This window comes from Triticum dicoccoides, chromosome 4A (assembly GCF_002162155.2).
Source record: "Triticum dicoccoides isolate Atlit2015 ecotype Zavitan chromosome 4A, WEW_v2.0, whole genome shotgun sequence".
Taxonomy (NCBI): domain Eukaryota; kingdom Viridiplantae; phylum Streptophyta; class Magnoliopsida; order Poales; family Poaceae; genus Triticum; species Triticum dicoccoides.
This window is the reverse complement of record NC_041386.1, coordinates 934,721-943,086: the sequence shown is the minus strand read 5'-3', so window position 1 is coordinate 943,086 and position 8,366 is coordinate 934,721.

Below are 8,366 nucleotides of genomic sequence, written 5' to 3'. Positions count from 1 at the left end.
CCGAAATATCTCCCCCCCTCTCTCCCGATTGGATCGGGAGGGGGAACAAACCACCGACGCCACCGCCTCGATCCCGTTCCCCCCTCCCGGAGCTGCCTCGTCGCCGTTCCGTCCTCGACCTCCTCTTCGTCAGATCCCGCCGGAACTCGTTGCGCCGCCGCCTGCCATCGACGCCTGCCTCCTCATCTCCTCCCCGCCGCCCGACGTGCTCGACGCCGGCGTCGCATCGCCACCGCTTGGAGGACCTCCCCGCCGTCGCCGTTCATTGGGGCAACCTCACCGGAGCTCCTCTGCCTCGACCCCGCCGTCGCCGGATCGCCACCTCGACCCCCTCCTCGTCGGACCTCCCCGACCTCCGTCGAGCCCGCTGCCATTCCCCCTACGGCCACCGTGAGCATCCCCCTCTCCTCTCCCCTTCTGCTTCCGTCGCTGGATCTGACCGCGCCCGCATCTCGCGCTCCGGCCCCCGCACTCACCATGGCCGGACTGCGCCCTAGCCATGCCCCCGTGCGCTCCCGACGCCCGTTCACGCCCTACCGCTGCCCGCTCTGCTCTTCCCCCGCACTCCACCGCCCCCTGACTCGCCTGCCGTGCGTGGCCTCGCTCCGCCAGGCCGGCCTGCGCGTGGCCTTGCCCGTCGACGCCCGCGGCTGGCCACCACCGCTGCCTGCCGGCCGAGTACCGCCGGCGCCGTCGCCTCTGTGCGTGCGTGCATAGCCGCGGCCCGAGCCGGCTGTGTCACCACCACATGGGGCCGGTCCTAATTAGCTTAGGGGCTAATCCCCTTTAGAACAAAACCCCCTGGAGCATGACTACTGGGCCCCACCCTGTAAAATAATTAAAAATAATAAATAATAAAATAAATAAAAACAATAAATATCATTAATAAAATTAAAAATGGTTTAATAAAATTAATTATTAATTAATTAATTAATTAAGTAATTAATTAAGTTAATTAATCCTGATTAGATTAACCTAATCACTAATTAAATTAACTAATCTGTAATTAAACTAAACAGAGAATGACAGGTGGGTCCCACTGGACCCACATGTCAGGTTGACCAAGTCAACTCTGTTGACTGCTGATGTCAGCATGACATCATGCCGATGTCATTAATCTGTTTTCTGAATTAATTAAATAATTAAATGAATTCCAGAAAATTCATAAAATCTTTAGAAAATCATATCTTTTAATCCGTAACTCGGATTAAAATATTTTCAACACGAAAGTTGCTCAGAACGACGAGACGAATCCGGATATGCAGTCCGTTCGTCCGCCACACACCCCTAACATATCAAACTCGCAACTTTCCCCCTCCGGTTCCTTTGCCCGAAAACACGGAACCCCGGGAATACTTTCTCGGATGTTTTTCCCCCCTTCACCAGTATCACCTACTACCGCGTTAGGGCACACCGAACACCGCGTATTTCCTTGTTATATTTTGTGATGCTTTGTTTGCTCTGTATTCATTATTTCTTCCCCCTCTTCTCTCCGGTAGACTACGAGACCGACGCTGCTACTGACCAGTTCGACTACGGAGTTGACGACCCCTCTCTCTCTCTCTTGCCAGAGCAACCAGGCAAGCCCCCCCTTTGATCACCAGATATCGCCTACTATTCTCTATACTTCTTGCACTAGAGTAATGTAGCATGTTACTGCTTTCCGTTAATCCTATTCTGATGCATAGCCTGTCATTGCTGCTACCGTCATTGATACCTTACCCGCAATCCTAAATGCTTAGTATAGGATGCTAGTGTTCCATCAGTGGCCCTACACTCTTGTCCGTCTGCCATGCTATACTACTGGGCTGTGATCACTTTGGGAGGTGATCACGGGCGTATACTATATACTTTACACAGTTACCTTACCTGTGATACTGTTCGGAGATGGGGGCTGAAGGGGCAGGTGGCTCCATCCCGGTAGAGGTGGGCCTGGGTTCCCGACGGCCCCCGACTATTACTTTGTGGCGGAGCGGCAGGGCAGGTTGAGACCACCTAGGAGACAGGTGGTCCTGGCCATGTTCGGCGTTCGCGGATACTTAACACGCTTAACGAGATCTTGGTATTTGATCTGAGTTGGCTACGAGCCTATACGCACTAACCATCTACGCGGGAGTAGTTATGGGTATCCCGGCATCGTGGTATCAGCCGAAGCCTTCTTGACATCAGCGACTGAGTGGCGCGCGCCGGGTTGGACTGCGTTAACGCAACTTCCTTTGTAATGGAGGTTGCTAGGTCTGCTCACCGGCCACGTACGCAACGTGCAGGTGTGCAATGGGCGATGGGCCCAGACCCCTGCGCGCATAGGATTTAGACCGCCGTGCTAACCTCTCTGTTGTACCTAGGTGGGGCTGCGACGTGTTGATCTTCCGAGGCCGGGCATGACCCAGGAAAGTGTGTCCGGCCAAATGGGATCGAGCCTGTTGGGTTATGTGGTGCACCCCTGCAGGGAAGTTAATCTATTCGAATAGCCGTGATCTTCGGTAACAGGACGACTTGGAGTTGTACCTTGACCTTGTGACAACTAGAACCGGATACTTAATAAAACACACCCTTCCAAGTTCCACAGACAACCCGGTGATCGCTTTTCTACAGGGCAACGAGGAGAGGATCGCCGGGTAGGATTATGCTATGCGATGCGACTGGAGATGCGTTTGGAGATGCTACTTGAATATGCTACTTGGAGATGCTACTTGGAGGACTTCAATCTACTCTCTTCTACATGCTGCAAGACGGAGGCTGCCAGAAGCGTAGTCTTCGACAGGATTAGCTATCCCCCTCTTATTCTGGCATTCTGCAGTTCAGTCCACTGATATGGCCTCCTTACACATATACCCATGCATATGTAGTGTAGTTCCTTGCTTGCGAGTACTTTGGATGAGTACTCACGGTTTCTTTCTCCCCCCTTTTTCCCCTTTCCTTTCTTTCTGGTTGTCGCAACCAGAAGCTGGAGTCCAGGAGCCAGACGCCACCGTCGACGACGACCCCTACTACACTGGAGGTGCCTACTACTACGTGCTGCCCATTGATGACGACCGGGAGTAGTTTAGGAGGATCCCAGGCAGGAGGCCTGCGCCTCTTTCGATCTGTATCCCAGTTCGTGCTAGCCTTCTTAAGGCAAACGTGTTTAACTTATGTCTGTACTCAGATATTGTTGCTTCCGCTGACTCGTCTATAATCGAGCACTTGTATTCGAGCCCTCGAGGCCCCTGGCTTGTATTATGATGCTTGTATGACTTATTTTATTTGTAGAGTTGTGTTGTGATATCTTCCCGTGAGTCCCTGATCTTGATTGTGCACATTCGCGTGCATGATTAGTGTACGATTGAATCGGGGGCGTCACAGGCATAGACCACTTCGAAACAAGAAATGAAGCAACGCTTCTATCACTTGTCGGTAATGCAATTTAAACAAGTTTTCAGTTTCGCAAAAATCAAAAATCTACCATGATGGATCAAAAAGGTTAAAAAATGTACCAGATTATCAAATATCTTTAGGTAATTAAGTTTCTATCTGAGGTGCATATAGATGCACATACTACCCTCGAAGCGTGAAATGGTGGAAACGATTTCGGAATATGTCGATGATGCTTCATTAATAATGGATCTAAAGGGATCAAAATTGGTGATGAAATTATGTGATTATTAGTTATAAGTTCTTGTACGAGATCCATATGGCCAAACATACAACTTCTGATGCTTGTATGGAAGAAATGTTGGTGGAATGTCTAAATGATGCTATTTAAGTATGTTTTGTTTTTAGCGAATAAAAAATCGACGGTAACGGATGAAAAGTTTATGAAAAGGTGCTAAACATGAACAATTTATGTGGATAAGCTATTCTATGACTTCCATACACCGGTCGAGACTACTCTCAAAGAATGGAATGATGGAAAGGCTGTTATAATGTGTCAAATATCCCATTTAATAAGTTTCAACTTTCAAAGGAGGAGAAAATGTAAAGTAATAAATCAAAAGGTTATTAAAACTAGTAAAAAAATATGTGACTCCTACATATATAAGTTGTTGTAGGATTTTCAAATGGCGGCATAGACCACTTAGAAACAAGAAACGAAGCAACGCTTCTATCACTTGTCGGTAATGCAATTTAAAGAAGTTTTCAATTTCGCAAAAATCGAAAATCTACCATGATGGATCAAAAAGGTTAAAAAATGTACCAGATTATCAGATTTCTTTAGGTAATTAAGTTGCTATCTGAGGTATATATATATATGCAAATACTACCCTCGAAGCGTGAAATGGTGGAAATGATTTCGGAATATGTCGATGACGCTTTTTTAATAATTCTTCAGTTTTGAACAAAGTGAAAATTTATAGTGATGGATCAAAAGGGAACAAAATTGGTGATGAAATTATATGATTGATACTTATAAGTTGTTATACGAGATCCATATGGTCAAACATACAACTTTCGATGCTTGAAATAAAGAAATGTTGTTGGAATGTCAAAATGATGCTATTTAAGTATGTTTTCTTTTTAGCAAAAAAAATCAACGGCAATGGATCAAAAGTTTATGAAAAGGAGCTAAACATGAATAATTTATGTGGATAAGCTCTTCTATGACTTCCATACGGCGGTCGAGACTACTCTCGAAGAATGGAACGATGGAAAGACTGCTATAATGTGTCAAATATCCCATTTAAATGATTTCCGACTTTCAAAGGAGGAGAAAATGTAAAGTAATAAATCAAAAGGTTATTAAACACTAGTAAAAAATATGTGACTCCTACATATATAAGTTGTTGTAGGATTTTCAAATGGCGGCATAGACCACTTCGAAACAAGAAACGAAGCAAGGCTTCTATCACTTGTTGGTAATGCAATTTAAACAAGTTTTCAGTTTTCCAAAAATCGAAAATCTACTATGATGGATCAAAAAGGTTAAAAAAATGTACCAGATTATCAAATATCTTTAGGTAATTAAGTTACTATCTGAGGTGCATATAGATGCACATACTACCCTCGAAGCGTGAAATGGTGGAAACGATTTTGGAATATGTCGATGACGCTTCATTAATAATGGATCTAAAGGGATCAAAATTGGTGATGAAATTATGTGATTACTAGTTATAAGTTGTTATACGAGATCCATATGGCCAAACATACAACTTCTAATGCTTGTATGGAAGAAATGTTGGTGGAATGTCTAAATGATGCTATTTAAGTAAGTTTTGTTTTTAGCGAATAAAAAATCGACGGTAACGGATGAAAAGTTTATGAAAAGGTGCTAAACATGAATAATTTATGTGGATAAGCTATTCTATGACTTCCATACACCGGCCGAGACTACTCTCGAAGAATGGAATGATGGAAAGGCTGTTATAATGTGCCAAATATCCCATTTAAATAAGTTTCGACTTTCAAAGGAGGAGAAAATGTAAAGTAATAAATCAAAAGGTTATTAAACACTAGTAAAAAATATGTGACTCCTACATATATAAGTTGTTGTAGGATTTTCAAATGGCGGCATAGACCACTTCGAAACAAGAAACGAAGCAAGGCTTCTATCACTTGTTGGTAATGCAATTTAAACAAGTTTTCAGTTTTCCAAAAATCGAAAATCTACTATGATGGATCAAAAAGGTTAAAAAAATGTACCAGATTATCAAATATCTTTAGGTAATTAAGTTACTATCTGAGGTGCATATAGATGCACATACTACCCTCGAAGCGTGAAATGGTGGAAACGATTTTGGAATATGTCGATGACGCTTCATTAATAATGGATCTAAAGGGATCAAAATTGGTGATGAAATTATGTGATTACTAGTTATAAGTTGTTATACGAGATCCATATGGCCAAACATACAACTTCTAATGCTTGTATGGAAGAAATGTTGGTGGAATGTCTAAATGATGCTATTGAAGTAAGTTTTGTTTTTAGCGAATAAAAAATCGACGGTAACGGATGAAAAGTTTACGAAAAGGTGCTAAACATGAATAATTTATGTGGATAAGCTATTCTATGACTTCCATACACCGGCCGAGACTACTCTCGAAGAATGGAATGATGGAAAGGCTGTTATAATGTGCCAAATATCCCATTTAAATAAGTTTCGACTTTCAAAGGAGGAGAAAATGTAAAGTAATAAATCAAAAGGTTATTAAAACTAGTAAAAAAATATGTGACTCCTACATATATATGTTGTTGTAGGATTTTCAAATGGCGGCATAGACCACTTAGAAACAAGAAACGAAGCAACGCTTCTATCACTTGTCGGTAATGCAATTTAAACAAGTTTTCAATTTCGCAAAAATCAAAAATCTACCATGATGGATCAAAAAGGTTAAAAAATGTACCAGATTATCAGATTTCTTTAGGTAATTAAGTTTCTATCTGAGGTATATATATATATATATATATATATATATATATATATATATATATATATATATATATATATATATATAGATGCAAATACTACCCTCGAAGCGTGAAATGGTGGAAACAATTTCGGAATATGTCGATGATGCTTTTTTAATAATTCTTCAGTTTTGAACAAAGTGAAAATTTATAGTGATGGATCAAAAGGGAACAAAATTGGTGATGAAATTATATGATTGATACTTATAAGTTGTTATACGAGATCCATATGGTCAAACATACAACTTTCGATGCTTGAAATAAAGAAATGTTGTTGGAATGTCTAAATGATGCTATTTAAGTAAGCTTTCTTTTTAGCGAAAAAAATCAACGGCAACAGATCAAAAGTTTATGAAAAGGAGCTAAACATGAATAATTTATGTGGATAAGCTCTTCTATGACTTCCATACGGCGGTCGAGACTACTCTCGAAGAATGGAACGATGGAAAGACTGCTATAATGTGTCAAATATCCCATTTAAACGATTTCCGACTTTCAAAGGAGGAGAAAATGTAAAGTAATAAATCAAAAGGTTATTAAACACTAGTAAAAAATATGTGACTCCTACATATATAAGTTGTTGTAGGATTTTCAAATGGCGGCATAGACCACTTCGAAACAAGAAACGAAGCAAGGTTTCTATCACTTGTTGGTAATGCAATTTAAACAAGTTTTCAGTTTCGCAAAAATCGAAAATCTACTATGATGGATCAAAAAGTTTAAAAAATGTACCAGATTATCAAATATCTTTAGGTAATTAAGTTACTATCTGAGGTGCATTTAGATGCACATACTACCCTCGAAGCGTGAAATGGTGGAAACGATTTTGGAATATGTCGATGATGCTTCATTAATAATGGATCTAAAGGGATCAAAATTGGTGATGAAATTATGTGATTACTAGTTATAAGTTGTTATACGAGATCCATATGGCCAAACATACAACTTCTGATGCTTGTATGGACGAAATGTTGGTGGAATGTCTAAATGATGCTATTTAAGTAAGTTTTGTTTTTAGCGAATAAAAAATCGACGGTAACGGATGAAAAGTTTATGAAAAGGTGCTAAACATGAACAATTTATGTGGATAAGCTATTCTATGACTTCCATACACCGGTCGAGACTACTCTCGAAGAATGGAATGATGGAAAGGCTGTTATAATGTGTCAAATATCCCATTTAAATAAGTTTCACTTTCAAAGGAGGAGAAAATGTAAAGTAATAAATCAAAAGGTTATTAAAACTAGTAAAAAAATATGTGACTCCTACATATATAAGTTGTTGTAGGATTTTCAAATGGCGGCATAGACCACTTAGAAACAAGAAACGAAGCAACGCTTCTATCACTTGTCGGTAATGCAATTTAAAGAAGTTTTCAATTTCGCAAAAATCGAAAATCTACCATGATGGATCAAAAAGGTTAAAAAATGTACCAGATTATCAGATTTCTTTAGGTAATTAAGTTGCTATCTGAGGTATATATATATATATATATATATATATATATATATATATATATATATGCAAATACTACCCTCGAAGCGTGAAATGGTGGAAACGATTTCGGAATATGTCGATGACGCTTTTTTAATAATTCTTCAGTTTTGAACAAAGTGAAAATTTATAGTGATGGATCAAAAGGGAACAAAATTGGTGATGAAATTATATGATTGATACTTATAAGTTGTTATACGAGATCCATATGGTCAAACATACAACTTTCGATGCTTGAAATAAAGAAATGTTGTTGGAATGTCTAAATGATGCTATTTAAGTAAGTCTTCTTTTTAGCGAAAAAAATCAACGGCAACGGATCAAAAGTTTATGAAAAGGAGCTAAACATGAATAATTTATGTGGATAAGCTCTTCTATGACTTCCATACGGCGGTCGAGACTACTCTCGGAGAATGGAACGATGGAAAGACTGCTATAATGTGTCAAATATCCCATTTAAATGATTTCCGACTTTCAAAGGAGGAGA